The 15,233-nt window shown below is 38.9% G+C and overlaps 1 long non-coding RNA gene across 1 annotated transcript in view; it reads left to right on the forward strand.

Moving 5' to 3' along the window:
* Window positions 1–1,890: 1,890 nt before the first annotated feature.
* The window catches only part of LOC140697695 (uncharacterized), a 30,721-nt gene continuing 17,378 nt past the window's right edge, over window positions 1,891–15,233 (forward strand). The window contains exon 1 of the long non-coding RNA XR_012074922.1: window positions 1,891–1,990. This is a non-coding gene — a long non-coding RNA (uncharacterized lncRNA). The remainder of the gene's footprint in view (window positions 1,991–15,233) is intronic.

The following is a 15,233-nucleotide window of genomic DNA, read 5'->3' on the forward strand; positions in this document are numbered from 1 at the left end:
GGATATTTGTTGTTTAACCCACAGCCCCCAAGAACCCAAAGTTCTATATTCTGACAAGAATATAGAGGTAGTTTTTAAGTCTGGTAGAGAATATGGCTTCCAAGTATGGGCAGAACCCCGTAGGAAGCTTCCTGTCTTCCCTCAGGGACCTACTCAGGGACCTAGAACTCTTGGCAGTTGGCTCTTTGAAACCTAGAACTCTTGGCAGTTGGCTCTTTGAAACAGCTCTGTATCAGTCATTTGCATTTTAGTTTGAATACCAGCGCTGATTATCCTCTCCCACAGTTAATAGCATTTGAGACCTTCTGTCTCTGGTGTGAGTAAATGCTTTTTGTTAAAGGAATTTGGGGCATTGTCAAATAGGTGGGGGTTGTTTGGGGCCCAGGTAGAGAGGGAGCCCACACGTCTCAGGCCCAGGCATGTCCAAGCCTGGAATCCTCTTCCTCTGCAGCACCAGCACCAGCTCAGTGAATCTGCCTCAACTGCCTCAAGATTTAGTCTCTAGACATGTCCACTCTGGTCCAGCCTGAGGGAGAAGAAGCTATGTCACCAGAGCTGTGAGCCAGAGCTTCAGGGAGAGTGGTAGATTGGTAAGGAGAGATACTGCTATATTTATTAACCACATTTTCCTCCTGCAAACTACAAAACAAAATATAAAATGAAATACGAAATTAAATTAAATTTAAAATCTCTGCCAGTGCTTTCAGAGGTAGGCCGGTTCTGATGTTCCATCAAGAGAGAGAATCCTCAAATGCACAATAACCTCATTCAGCATTTGGTGCTAGAGCAACTGTTTACTTATATATTTTACTTATATATTTACTTATAAATAATGTTCAAGGTTCCAGCCAAGAACAGGGAATGACTTAATCCTTAGGAATTTCTCTTTTCTGCACGTGTTATGCCATTTTTTTTTAAAAAATTGACACTTCGATGATTTTATCATCACATTTCCTTTGAAGGGGAGCTAAGTGCCACGGAAATTACAGAAACTGATTCATGTTAACATGCAAAAGGCCCCATCATGCAGAGATGATGGGCTGAGGGGGAGCTGAGAGGCCCCTGGTTTTCACTAAGAACTCTGACCCCTGCTTATTTGTGGAAAAGAGGAGGGAGCTCAATTATGCAAACATTTACTGTTTACTATTTTTTGTTTCGTCCTTTCCTTCCATCTTTTACTATGCAGATAGTGACAAATGTTTTTTCTTTGTGACCCTTTTACCCAAATCAGTGTTTCTTCCACTCCCTATCTACTCCAGGAAATACTGGAGGAAAATTCTTTGTATTTCTTTTAAACAATAATATTTAAATTCTTGTTGAAGAACTAAGCCATGTTCATTATTGAAAATTTAGAGGGAAAAGAACGATTCATCATTCCAGTATCCAGAGACAATCATTATTCATTATTTGGATTACCAAGATAAGGCCTAATAGGTTGTGATGTTTTATCTTTTTATTTATACAATTGGATTTGATTTCTAATATTTTGTTACAGATTTTTACATGTGTGTTCATGAGGAATTTGAGTCTGTAGTTTTATTTTTTGTAATATCTTTTTCTGGTTTTGTTACTGACCCTCCTGAGTCGGTTCCCAACAACGGTGCTTCTGTCCAGTGTTCTTTTCGCCAGTAGAGCAAGACCAAGTTCTGTTCAGAAGCGAAGGAAAGCTTTATTCTTTGATCAAAGAATGGAGAGGTGAGAGCGCGCGCACTCCAGTACCGGCAGTGGGCAGGGCTACTTTATAGGCATCTCATCAGTGGGTAGGCAGAGGGGCGGGAGCGGAGTTCTCGTCAGGCAGACGCAGCTGTGCCGGGCATCCGGGCATCCGGGCATCCGGCAGCGTCTCTGCGCAGGCCCACTGAGCTGAGGCGGGAGGAGCAGCCATTTTGCTCTAGGACCTCGGTCTGAAGGGTTGGGTTCCGAGCCTCTGCACGCAGCACCCCATAAGCGAGTGAAACCAGACGAAGCACAAAGGAAAAGGAAAAAAAAGGTTAGAATTTACTTTATTACCCAGATTTTATTTTTATTTCCCAGGAATTGTTAATGGGCTTTGTCCAGGACAGTTTTGGTATCAGGCTAATGCTGCTCTAATAAATTGAGCTGAGATATGTTTCCTCCTCTTCTGTGTTCTGAAAAAGATTGTGTAGAATTGGTATCACTTCTTCCTTGAATGTTAGTAGAATTCACCAGTGAAATTGTTTGTTTGTTTGTTTATGCAACTTAAAACAAAACTCCTGTATTAACTCACAGTTCTGTAGGGCAGATATCTGGGCATGGCGTGCACAGGTTCTTAGAAGTTTGAAATCCAGGTGTCCTCACCTGGATTCTGAGGTTCTCATCTGAGCTCCCTTGACTGAGTTAGAATTCAGTTCCTTGCAGCTAGAGGACTGTGGTTCCTGTTTCCTTGATGGATGTCAGCTGGAGGCCATTTTCCATCCTCCTTGTTAATGACCCTCTCAAACTTCGAAACATGCTGTGGAGAATCTTCCTGTAGTAGTCGGTAGGGCTGCCACAGTGAAAACACCACAGATGGGGCTACTTAAACAGCAGAATTTATGTTCTCACAGTTCTGGAGTCTTCAAGTCCAAGATCAAGGTGTTTTCTGGGTTGGTTTCTGGTGAGGCCCTCTCTTCCTTGCTTATAGATGTCTGCCTTTTTGCTGTGGCCTCACAAAGCCTTTTCTCAGTGTGTGTGCAGAGAGGGGAGCGGTCTCTGGGGTCTCTTCCTCTTATATAGACACTAGTTTTACCACATTAGGGCACCACACTTTGACCTCATTTAACCTTTATTACCTTCTTATAGGCCCTGTTGCCAAATACAGTCACATTGAGGTTAGGGTTTTCAGCATATGAATTTTGGAGAGACACAATTCAGTCTGCAATACTTCTCTTTCTCATGTCAAATACCTCTCATGCTTCGAAACTCTCACCAGTGAAAAGGCATCTTTTAAGGGCCCTTATAATTAGGTCAGATCCACTGGGAATATCTCATCTTAAAGTCAACTGATTTGGGGCCTTAATTACACCTGGAAAGCCCCCTCAGAGCAGCATCTAGACGAGGTGGTTTTGGTTTTGGTTTTGACTTTTAATAGAAATATAGTTGAGGTATGATATAAGTTACAGGTGTGCAAAGTAGTGATTCACAATTTTTAAAGGTTATACTCCATTTATTCTTATCATACCAATGGAATAATTTAGGCCTAGAGTTTACTGAAAGTTTAAAATATAAATTCAGTTCCTCTACTTATTATAGATTTATACAGAATTTCTATTTATTCTTGAGTTTTGGTAATTTGTGTGTTTTATGATAGTCCCATAAAATCCTTTTAATTTTTATCAGATTGGTACTGACGTCCTGTCTTTCACTGTTGATTTTGGTAATTTGTGTCTTCTCTTTTTCTTTCTCTTATTCAGTCTAGCTGAGTTTTTTTTTTTAATTATTTTCAAAATACATACTTCTGGTTTAATTGAACTGATTTTCTATGTATTTTTTATCTTACTGATTTTTACACTGATTTTTATTATTTCCTTTCTTCTACTTTAGTTTTCATTTGTCCTTTTTCTAATTTTTTTAATATGAACATGGATGTAAATGACTTGCAGTATTTCTTATTTTTTAATATAGTTAGTATTAAGAATTATCCCCAACCATTGCTTTAGCTGCATCTCATAGATTTTGATATATTGTGTATTTTGTTTATTTTTAAATTCGTAATGTTTTTAAATTTCCTTTTTGATTTCTTCTTTTGTCCATGAGTTATTTAGAAGCACATTGTGTAATTTCCAAATAATTGGAAATTTCCCGAGTTTCTTTCTGTTGATGACCTCTAACTCCATTTTGGTTGAACAACTTTGGAATAATTTCAGTCATTTAAAATTTATTTAGATTTGTTTAATGGCCTAGCATATGCTCTATCCTAGAGAATGTTTCATGTGCACTTTAAAAGAATGTATATTCTGCTCAATTTAAGTCTTCTCTATCCTTATTCATTTTCTGTCTAGTTATTCTGTCAATTATCAGAAGTTGGATATTGGAATCTCTAACTGTTGTTGTGGAATTGTCAGTTTCTCCTTTCAGTTCTGTCAATTTTTGCTTCATATATTTGGGGGCTTTGTTGTTAGGTGTGTATATACTTAAAATTATTATATCTTCTTGAGTTATTGACATTTTATCATTATGAAATACTTCTCTTTGATTCCAGTGTATTTTTTATTTTAATATCAGTGTGTCTGCTATAATATAACCACTTCAGCTCTCTCATGGTTACTGCTTACATAGTAAATATTTCCATTCTTTTACTGTCCATCTATTTTTATCTTTGAATCTAAAGTTTATCCATTATCGACAGTATACTACTGGATTGTACTTTATATCCAGTGTGACAATTTCTGCCTTTTCATTGGATGATTAATAATGCAATTTATTATAATTATTAATAGAATTGGATTATGTCTGTTGTTTTGCTATTTAACTTCTATATACTACAGATTTTTTGTTCTGTTGCCCTTTTACTGTCTTCTTTTGTGTTAAACAGATATTTTAAGTGTAACATTTTTATTGCTCATTTTTAAACTATTTTAAAAATGGATTTTATTAGTGGTTGTTCTAGGGATTAAAATATACCTCTTATCTTGCCACAATCTAGTTCAGGTTAATACTGACTTAATTCCAGTAAAATACAGAACTTTGCTCCAATATAACTCCATTCCACCCCTTCCTTTATGCTACTATTGTTTATATATTACACATGTATGTGTAGTAAGCTTTAAAATAGTGTTATAGCTTTACAAAATATTATGATTTTTTAAAGAAGTTAAGAGAAAAAATATAAGTACTTTATATTTACTGACTAATTTCTTGTGTTCTTCATTTCTTCTTTAGATTCAAGTTACCATCTGGTATTAACTTCCTTTCAGTCTGAAGAACTTCCTTCAATTTTTCTTGTAAAGCTGGTCAGCTAGCAACAAATTCTCTGTCTTTATCTGGATATATCTTTATTTCATTTTAATTATTAAAGGATAGTTTTACTACATATAGAATTCTTGGTTGACATAGTTTTTTTTTTCTTTTAGCAATTTGAATGTATCACTTTACTGTCTTTTGATCTTCATGGTTTCGGACAAGAAGTTGACCATTAATCATATTATTCCCTTGTACATGGTGAATCATTTTCTGTAACTGGTTTCAAGATTTTTCTCTTGTCTTTGGCTTCCAGTAGTTTGACTGTGATGTGCCTAGCTATGGATCTCTTTTTATTTATTCTGCTTGGGATTTGTTGAGCTTCTGTGGTTTGTAGATTAATGTTTTCATCAAATTTGAGACATTTTCAGCCATATGTCATTAAATATTTTTCTGTTACTTTCTCTTAGCCTTTGACTCCAGTTACATGTATATTGATATGCTCATTATTATACCACCAGTCTCTGAGGCTCAGTTTATTTCTATTTTTCTTTAATCTTTTTCCTCTCTGTTCTTCAGATTGAATAATTTCTAATGCTCTGTGTTCAAGTTCACTGATTCTTTCTTCTATGACCTCCTCTCAAAGATGATTAAATTTTGGCTATATATATTTCGACTCAGTTTCCATTAGATTCTTTTTTATAATGTCTGTTTCTTTGTTAAGATTCTCTATTTGTTGAATCATTGTCATTACACTGTCCTTTAATTCTTAAGCATGGTTTCCTTTAGTTCTTTGACTATAATAGCTGCTTTAAAATCTTTGCCTACTAAATCTAATTTCTGGACCCACTCAGACTCATTCATTTTTTTTTTTTCCCTGAGTATAGGTCACACTTTTTTTTTGAAATATGAATCAGATTTCCTGTTTCTTTGCATGTCTCATAATTTTTGTTGAAATCTTGTCAGTTTAGATAACATACTGTAGCAACTCTGGATACTGATGTATTTGGATTTTGATTGTTTTTATTAACTTACTTAGACTTAATCAGCAGACTCTGTGTCTCTGCAGTATGTAGCCACTAATGTCTCTGCTCAGTTTGTTTTGAATTCTTACATTTAATTTTTAGCCTGGCTGTCCCTGTGTCTGCATAATCTGGTGGTCAGCCAGTGATTGGGCAGAGAATGTGCTCAAAAACCTTAAGCTTATATGATCCATCCTCTGCTGATAGATCTGTGTGTGGGTTGAGGAATTCATTCAAAGTTCAGTCAGTTTTCAAGGCTGCCTGACTTATTACTTTCTTCTATTACTTTCTTCTAGGCTCTCCTTGATCTCCCCTGTACGTATGCATAGTTTTCTGGTCAACCAGGGGTGCATGGAGAGATTATACAGCTTTTCTATGGCTCTCTCATTTCTAGGGTTTCCCCCTTATATTTCTGGCTGGTTGGCTGCCCAACTCCAACCAGGACTGCAGTTTCAAGCTAGCAGAGCTATGAGTTTTCCTTTTCAATTCTTACTGAATTTGCTGCTTTTAGTGACAACACTGCTAGGTATGGGTTTTTACCTTCCATTCAAAGTCAAATCCACCTCCTTCTGATAGTGAGGCTGCTGCTTTTCACAGCCAGTATTTTCCTGGTAAAATGACCAGGCTAAGTGTGCTGGGAGCACAGGGGAGAGAGCAGCTCCAGGCATGAAGGCCACAGACCCTCATTAGATTTACATAAAATTTTAGCAGCTTTTCATGACAAAATATTTCTCAATTTGTTATTTCCCTTTGGTTGATTTCCAAAGCCTTGAGTCTGTTTCATATAACTTTGCCCAGTTTTATATTTTATATGGGGGAGAGGGTGAGAATTTGCGAACCTCTTCATTCTGTCATAGCTAGAAGTCTCACCCAATAGATACTTTTAAAAGGCAATCACACTGCGCATCCTGTTTTCTACACTGAAAGGTCTATTGTAGACTTTTAGTTTGATTTGTGTATTTGATAATCTGACTTCTTTTCATTGATTTTCTAAATTCCCAAATTGAACTTTTGGGATCATTACCTTTGACCTAGAATCCCTTTAAAAGCTCGAAGAAATCCTAAATAATTATGTAGTCAGGAGACTCCTAACTTGAGCACCTTAAGCCCTAAGGGTAGGAAAAAGTAGTATCAGGGACAGACAGGGAGGAGCAATTAATACATTATTTTCAGTGTTTAAAAAACTCCACACAGAAGTACAATTACCAGAGATAAGGCTAAGCTAATCACAATGTCCCATTTCTAAGTTTTGGGCTGGAATTACTTCAGCTCAAAATAAGAATTCTAGTAATCTTATGCTGATCAGAAGTCTTGTTGGTAGTTATAAATAGCACTGGTTAACAAAGGTGGGAGGGTAAGCCAATTATTACCTAATAAAGCAGTTTATTTTAAACATGGGTGTGGGTCCAAGGGAACAAAGTAACAATTAAAGGGGACACTTGGAGATAAAATAGGTGGAAATGTCTGATGTGGCCCAGACCTCCCCGGTACAGACTAGGGAAACATGCCAGTTCCACAGGCAAGTTACTAGCAGGGCCCGAACCTACATCTATGGGCAATTCAACTTACCCTTTAAGCCTACAAACATATTATAGCACAGAGTACATGGCTGCTGTCAATTAAATCCTATGATTTAAATAATATAAACTATAGACCAGTGCTATCTAAAAGTACTTTCTGCAGTGATGGAAATGTTCATATTGTACTGTCCAAAATAGTAGCCACTGGTCATATGTGGCTATTGAGTACTTGAAATATGGCTAGTGAAATTGAGGAAATGAATTTTTAAATTTGATTTAAATTTAAATTGTAATTAAATTATAGTGGCTAATGTTTTGGAGAATAAAGATAATAGGCATTTGTGTCATTCATAAAACTAAATTCCCCCTCTAAGCTGTTCAAAGTATAAGGCAGTTATTTTCAAACTTTAAATCACAGAATCCCTTCTTTAAAATATATTTTTTATAATATATTATATATATATATATGTATATATGTATATAGTTCCCAAACCAAATTAAAATGTAAGCAAGCAGAGCTAACATGGGGCTTGGCCTGGAACCCACCTCTCCCTCCTCTGCTTCCACCCGTATCAATTCTCACCTGTCCTAACCCACTTGGGCCCTCCGGCACCTCCTCAGAACCCTGAAGACTACACTGAGCACAGGAAAATCACCAACAAAAAACGCAGAAGAGAGCAGCGGCAGGTAATTCCCACAACAAATATTTACTGGGCAGCAAGTGGCACCAGACACTGGTCTGGAGGTTATAGGACTTACACAGGAAATATGAGCCCTGCCATGAAGAGACAGGAAGAGATGATAATGTTTACCAATAACATCTTAGCCAGATGCTGACCACACCTCATCTTATTTGGTCACTGTATTAGCCCTGTGACGTAAGTATTACGATCCTCATTTCACAGTTTAGTACACAAGGCTCTGAGAAACTGCTCACCCAAACATGCACACACAACTGGTCAGGAGAAGCTGTGACCCAGGTCTGCCTGACCCAAACGTGTTTTGTGCCCCCCGCACCCAGGGCTTATCCAGAGGGGGAGGTTGTCTGTCCATGCAGGCTCAAGTGGGCTGCCATGGGAACCAGAAATGTGAGAACAAATGTTACTCTGTGTGGGTAAACTGTCAATAGATCAAAGAGGAGATATTCACAAGTAGCTCCCAGGCCCAGAAACTTCTGTGGGATATAGTCTACGTCTAAATAAATTTTAGATGCCAGATGGAATATAGTGAGTGTCCAAATAAATAAATTTATCAGATGGGTCTGGGGGTGGGTCAGCCATGAAAGAACAGGAAAGGAGAGCCAAGGCAGATAAAACAAGACAGATATGAGCATAGTCAGGGGACCAGAACTTGGCTGAGGAATTAAGTCTTTCTAACCCAGACACTGGCTCCCAGGTCATCGAACCGTGAGGTGCATACATCAGTGTGATATTGTAATAAAATAAGAAATACGTATTTGATATATGTGGCAGTTCCTGCTACAGGGCTCCTAAAACCCTGGAAATTTTTGGAGGGATGGGGCAATCGGAGCATCTTTTATTATCATACTTAGTCTTAGTCTCTGGTTCCTGACATAAGAGCTCCTAAGACACTTGGAATCTCAAGAGTGATGAGTGTCTTTTCGTACGTATGAGATGATGGGTGGCTGGGCGGCCCCTGGATAGTTTCAGGGTAGAGGTTGATCACCAGAAGGCCCAAGGCTTGATTTCAGTCCCACTTCCCAACCTCTGGGGAGGGGAAAGAGCCTGGAAATTGAATTCATCACCAATTGCCAATGATTTAATCAATCGTGCCTATCTAATGGAACCTCCATAAAATCTCTGAACAGGGTTTGGAAAGCTGAGTTGGGGAACACACCAAGATGCTGGGAGAGTGATGTGCCCAGAGGGCCTGGAAGCTCCACAGCCACCCCGCCACCAAAGCAGTATACTTAGCTCAGTGCATCTTTTCTGTTTGGCTGTGCCTGAGTTGTATCCTTTATAATCAACTGGTAATATAAGTAACAGTTCTGTGAACCATCCTAGCACATTATCAAGCCTGAGTAGGGGGTCTGGGAACCCCTGATTAGTAACCAATCAGTCAGAAGTGTAAAAGGCCCAGACATACAGCTGGCTCTGAAGTGGGGACAGTTTGTGGGACTGAGTCCTCCAACTGTGGGGACTTCACTAACGCTAGGTAGTTACTGTCAGAATTGAATTAAATTGTAGAACACCCAGTTTGTGTCAGCAGAGAGCTAGAGAATTGCTTGGTGTCAAAACCCTACACATTTGGTGTCAGAAGTGTTTTGAAAAGAAATGAATCATGATTTTCGCCTCTTAAGCTTGAAGTCAGAGAATCTTCTGTCAGCTCTCCAGCTTCTGTGTCCAGGCTCACAAGGCCCTCTCTCATGGGTTGCCTGCGAGAGGAGGATGTGCCACCTGGAGGGCGCTTTCTTTCCTCCTTGGGGATGCTTGTCACTGCAGTTCTTCCAGAAGGCCTTTGTAGCACCATGATGTGCGGTGTTTGAGTCGTAATACAACACTTTGTATCAGTCTGCACTAGTTCATTGTGGCTTCTAGTGTGATGCAATTATGTCAGTCATTTACATATTGAAATACATATTACTTTATCATAAGTTACTTTCTTATTCTCTTTTATACTACAACTAGGCATTGTACTGATATATTTTGGAATTATATGTGTCAGTCAGTTACCTTCTCTGTGAATTTCATGATAGATAAATGGCATTACAAAAATATTTCATATAAAAATGGGGTGTTTGGTCTGACAGAGATGAGAACCATCAACTTACACAAGTTCATTTCACTTCCATTTTCTCTCTACTACTTTCATTCAATGGGGGCCAAGATAAAACACTAACAAGAAAAAAATATGGAGTGAGTACAATTAAATGCCAAAGAAATGGTTCAGACTAAGCATCTAGGAAGAATTCCCTAAAAAGGTTGCTTAGTGGAGGCTGCAGGAATTAGGGAGATTTCACAGAAATGAGACTCAAACAGGACTTTCATGGCAGAGGAGGGCTTAGGGAAGGGAACTTGCCCAGGGCTTTGCAGTTAGGGAGGACTCTGTGCAAATTTGTTGAATGCAAAGAGAATAGTCTTAGCCCACACATTGTGCAGCACAGGCCAGGCAACTACGGAGAGACACGAGGCTGTTGTGCATGTTCTGCTTCCTAAGAGGCTCCGAGGGATTTCATTGGATAGTTAATGGATTTCATTGTAGACCCTGGTAATAATGGTAGGAGATACTTAATTTGAAATAAGCCACTACTTTTTAACAACTAACATTTCCAAACACATACTTTGAATGTTCTGTGCTTATGTCAATGGCATTAAGGGTCTGACTAGTTAGACCCCATATCTGAATGATTTTGACTAAAAATATTAAAAAAGAAAAAGAAAGAAAGAAAGAGAAAGAGAGAGAGAGAGAAAAAAGAAATTGATTTCAAAAATAAGGACATTTACAGCGCCCCAGAAGAAAATTCCAGAGAGAGGACAGTTCCAGGGCGGGTGAAATCAATGATTCGATGCACTCAAGGATCCCAGCTCATTCCATCTTTCGTCTCAGTGATCCTGGGTGTTTCATCGTGGCCTCTGAGGCTGGCTTCCTTGTGGTCCCAAGATGGCAGCCACAGTTGCCAACTCATATACTGAAGTTTAGACATAGAAAATGGAATGTTAGTGTTTTGGTTATTTTTTTAAGCTTGAAACAAATTCTAGGAAACCCCCAAAAGATTTTCCCTCAAATTTTATTGGCCAAAATTGTATTACATGCTCATGCTTGAATCAATGGCTTAGTCCAGGGAATGAGATCAAATGTGATGGATTTTGTCTAATCAGTATCCATAGCAGGAGATAGCCACTCTGGATGGAGTGAACCAGTTGGGCTTCTGACAGCAAGGAGAAAGCGGGGGAAAGCTGTGCAGAGGGCAACAGTAGTGTTTGCCATAACCAGGGGTTTCCAAATTGTTTTTTACAGAGCATTCTCTTGAGATGCAGGAAGAAGTAGTTCTTTGGTCAAATAAGTATGGAAAAGGGTGCACTATATCACTTCCTGGAAATTCAGTGTCATTAGCATAATAAAGGCTCTGAGAAAGCCTATACTTTGTGTTTAACCAAGACATTTTCAGATGTATTTGATCATGTAAACTTTCATTAGTGAAAATCTACAAACAATCCAACAGAAGTGATGCTGCATGATACATCTGTTTGTGAGACACACGGTTGAATATTGGATATTCATTTGGTTTTTGTAACAATATTTTAAGTTAGATTTATGTGTTATTAACTTTTATGTGCAGGTACATTTATAAAAAGAATTTGTTTTAATTTGGAATATTTTGCTACTCTTTTAAAGAGCATAAGAATGTTGGAGAATTTATTTGTTCCCTTCTCTGAATTAGAAAGGGTGTGGTGGCCATGGTAGGCCAGAGACTGACTTGTTTGCCGAAACTAGATCTAGTAAAAAGATCTAGACTTCAGATCCATTGTTTTCATTCCTTAGTCTTTGGAGCAAACGAAAGTTAATTCTGTTGGCCAGAGTGCGTTCCAGATAAGATGTCCAGCCTTTCTATTATTGTGTTTTCCCAAAGAACACAGGGACAGGAACAATCCGAAGAGACTATCCAAGTCACATGGCACTTAAATCACCCCCAAAAGCAGCATAATGGTGAATAGCTTCCAATTATAAGGGTTTGTGACCTCACTTAGGTCATTAACCAATTTAAAAGTTTCAACTTAGAAAGCTCTTTCATGTGCCCAGCCTGAGTCTTCCATAGCTTACTTAACAATGTAACTGAACATTCCTCAAGCCCTGGGCGAGTCAAAGGCGAATGACACCAGAAACGTGTGTCCTTGCTTTAACAAGTGCTCTGTCCACTTGGTGTTAAGATACAAGTCCAAATGTTAAAATGATAACAGGATAGCTCAATGATGTAGGGCAATTTCACAAGAAAGTCACCAGACAGTATTGAGACTACATGAGATACACCCTGAATTTCTGCTTAACATCTTATTTTCCGTTATCCAGCCCTCACTAGAAACAGAACATGTGACAAACAGTTGTACAGGAACTGTTGGCACAGCTTAGCTGGCAGGAGCCCCCACTTAACGTGTGGCTCTCTTTTGGATCATCTTCATATGAAAGTTCCTATGAAGCGCAAATATGTCGTTGTATACACACATGTATTATAATCAACGCTAAGCTCCTTGTTCATGCCAAAAGAGTTCTTATAGACCTAGTGAGAGTGGAGAAGCAAATATAAATCTATCCCTTGTTTATACCGAGAAGTGTGTGGAACTTTTAAAACCATTGAAACATCAATAGAGGGTTTTTTGTTATTTTTTTTTAAGATTTTTAGATACATGAGTAACATGGAAATGCTCATGGTTCAAAAAGCTTAGTAAGTTTCTACAGCTTAGTGGGGAAAATATCTTTGGATTTTCCGGACCCACCTCTTCTGCTCCTTCCCCTATGTTCCTTTGGCCTTGTTGCCCATGCCTTGCTCAATTTGGATGATTCTTCCAGTAGTTTCATCTAAATGCTGGATTTTCTGGAAGGGAACTTTGTTTTGTTGGTTTGGAGCTCGGGCCCAGACTGCTCCAGCTCCATCAGGCCTCTCCGCTGTGGTGCTCACCCTCAGGCTGGAGTCCTGGAATTGCCCGACTGCTCACCCACGTAGGGCTGCTCTTCTCCGAGGGACTCCTTGTGCTGTCTACTGATAGAGGATCGCTTTCTCTTTTTTTTCCCCTCCCGTCCCCTTAGTGGGACCTTTCAAACTTAGCCTGTAAGGGCTAAAAGGGCAAAACTCAGGCATTATTTTTGTTCCTGGCAATCTTTCCCATATGAATCGTACAAAAGTATTGGTAGTTGAGGAGTTTTGCAGATCTCTGGACCATGCCTTTATGAGATCTGATCACTCAGGAGTTGGTAATTTTTGAGAACTGTAGTGGAGAAAAGGAGGGACTATGTACTCTTTGGGTCCAGACTAGATAGGTGGCTTCCGCCTCATGTTGCAGTTGCTTGCCCAGAAATGATAGCTGCTCTCGTTGGTGTAACACACTGTAAATGGAAAGGAAACACAATATAATGAACTTCTTGCTGAAGTAGGAAAAAAAAGGTGATGGGTGATGCCACCAAAACACAGTGAAGGAGTCCTTCATTTTTTGATAGAGTTTCGTTAAAGAAACTGAACCCTGATGCTTGTTACATAGCCCTCTGCTTGTAAGAGTGCTTCCTGGAATGAAGGGTGGTGTCCTTGGCCTTCAAATGGCTAACCTAGTAGTCTGCACAGATGTAGATGTCATCTTTTGTCAAAAGAGAGACCATAAAATGAAGAAGATAAAGGGTGTTAAATGTATTATTTACAAAAGAAACACATATTCAAGCATGCAGAAATTGCAGAGGGAAGAGAAAACCAATGGAATCCACGTTTATTGATGTCTACTATGGGCCAGGCACTCTGCTGGGCACACCACATAGTGTCTCATTTAGTCTTAAACTCTGTAAGGTAGATGGTATTTTATAGATAATAAGATCAGAGAGGTTCAGTAACTTATCCAAGGTCACACAGCTCAGAGGTAGAAGGGCTGGGTTTCAAGCCTATGTTTGTCTCCAAAGTCCATGTTCTTTCTGTCATACCATGTTGACATGGCTGATGTGGAGGTAAATACTACATTTCAATAATTATTAGGGACCATAAGTTGGATTAGCCCTGTGAGATTTAACCAGCTTAACATCAATGTTTTTTTCTGCCATGTGGTGAGAATACAATGGAAAACACCATGAAACAGAGTAATGGGGACTCTTGGTCAATCAAGGTTTTTTTCTCTTAGACATTAAAAATGTATCCTCTCTCAAAAAAAAAAATGTTGAGATTGGGGCTCAGGCCCCCACAAACACTTTCAAAACTATCATTTGGGGTGACCACAGATCTCTGCTCCTGTCTGTCATCCTAACTGATCTTCAACATACTGACACAATGATTCAAAGAAGTACAGGGTTCCAAGAAAAACACAGTTTAGGAAAGGATGGTCATTAACAAAGGCTATTTCATGCTTAGTAAACAAAATAAGATTTTTGTAGTTACATAAGATACCCTATTTGCTTCTCCCGACGCCCAAAGAATGAGATTAATTCAACACTCAAGCACCATATGGTTGAGGTCAACCTCAACCACAATCACCTGCAAAATGGAAGTTCAGTAGAGCCAGAAGCCATGCAGAAAAGAAGAAGCCAGGCAGGGCAGGAGAAGGGACAGAACCTGACTCTCACTGGAATGAGGACTGAAATACTTTTTAAAGAGATAAGGCACTATTCTTTGTCTGTTATATTGGTATATAATTTAAAAATTGCTCACAGTGAGTTTTGGTAAGGCCAAGGGATATGGGCACTCTCACACACTATTGAAAGAAGTAAATTGAGATAGCCTTTTTGGAAGGTAATTTGAGAATATGTGTGTGAAGAATATAAGTCAGTGGTTCTCAAACTTCAGCATGCATCAGAATCACCTGGAGGCTCACTGAAACACAAATAGCTGAGCACCACCCCCAGAGTTTCTGATACAGTGGTATGGGGTGGAGTCTGAGAAATATGCTTCTCTAACAAGTTCCCAGATGCTGCTGATCCTGCTAGCGAAGGACTATACTTTGAGAACCACTGATACAAGTGGTTAGGAGCTTAGCTCTGATGCTTATCAGCTTTGTGACTTATACAAGTTACTTAACCTCTCTGTCTCACTTGTTTTTCATTAATTAAAAATGGGGGCAATAATAATGCCTCTCTCACAGTTATA

Source organism: Vicugna pacos, chromosome 8 (genome assembly GCF_048564905.1).
Source record: "Vicugna pacos chromosome 8, VicPac4, whole genome shotgun sequence".
In the NCBI taxonomy this organism is placed as follows: domain Eukaryota; kingdom Metazoa; phylum Chordata; class Mammalia; order Artiodactyla; family Camelidae; genus Vicugna; species Vicugna pacos.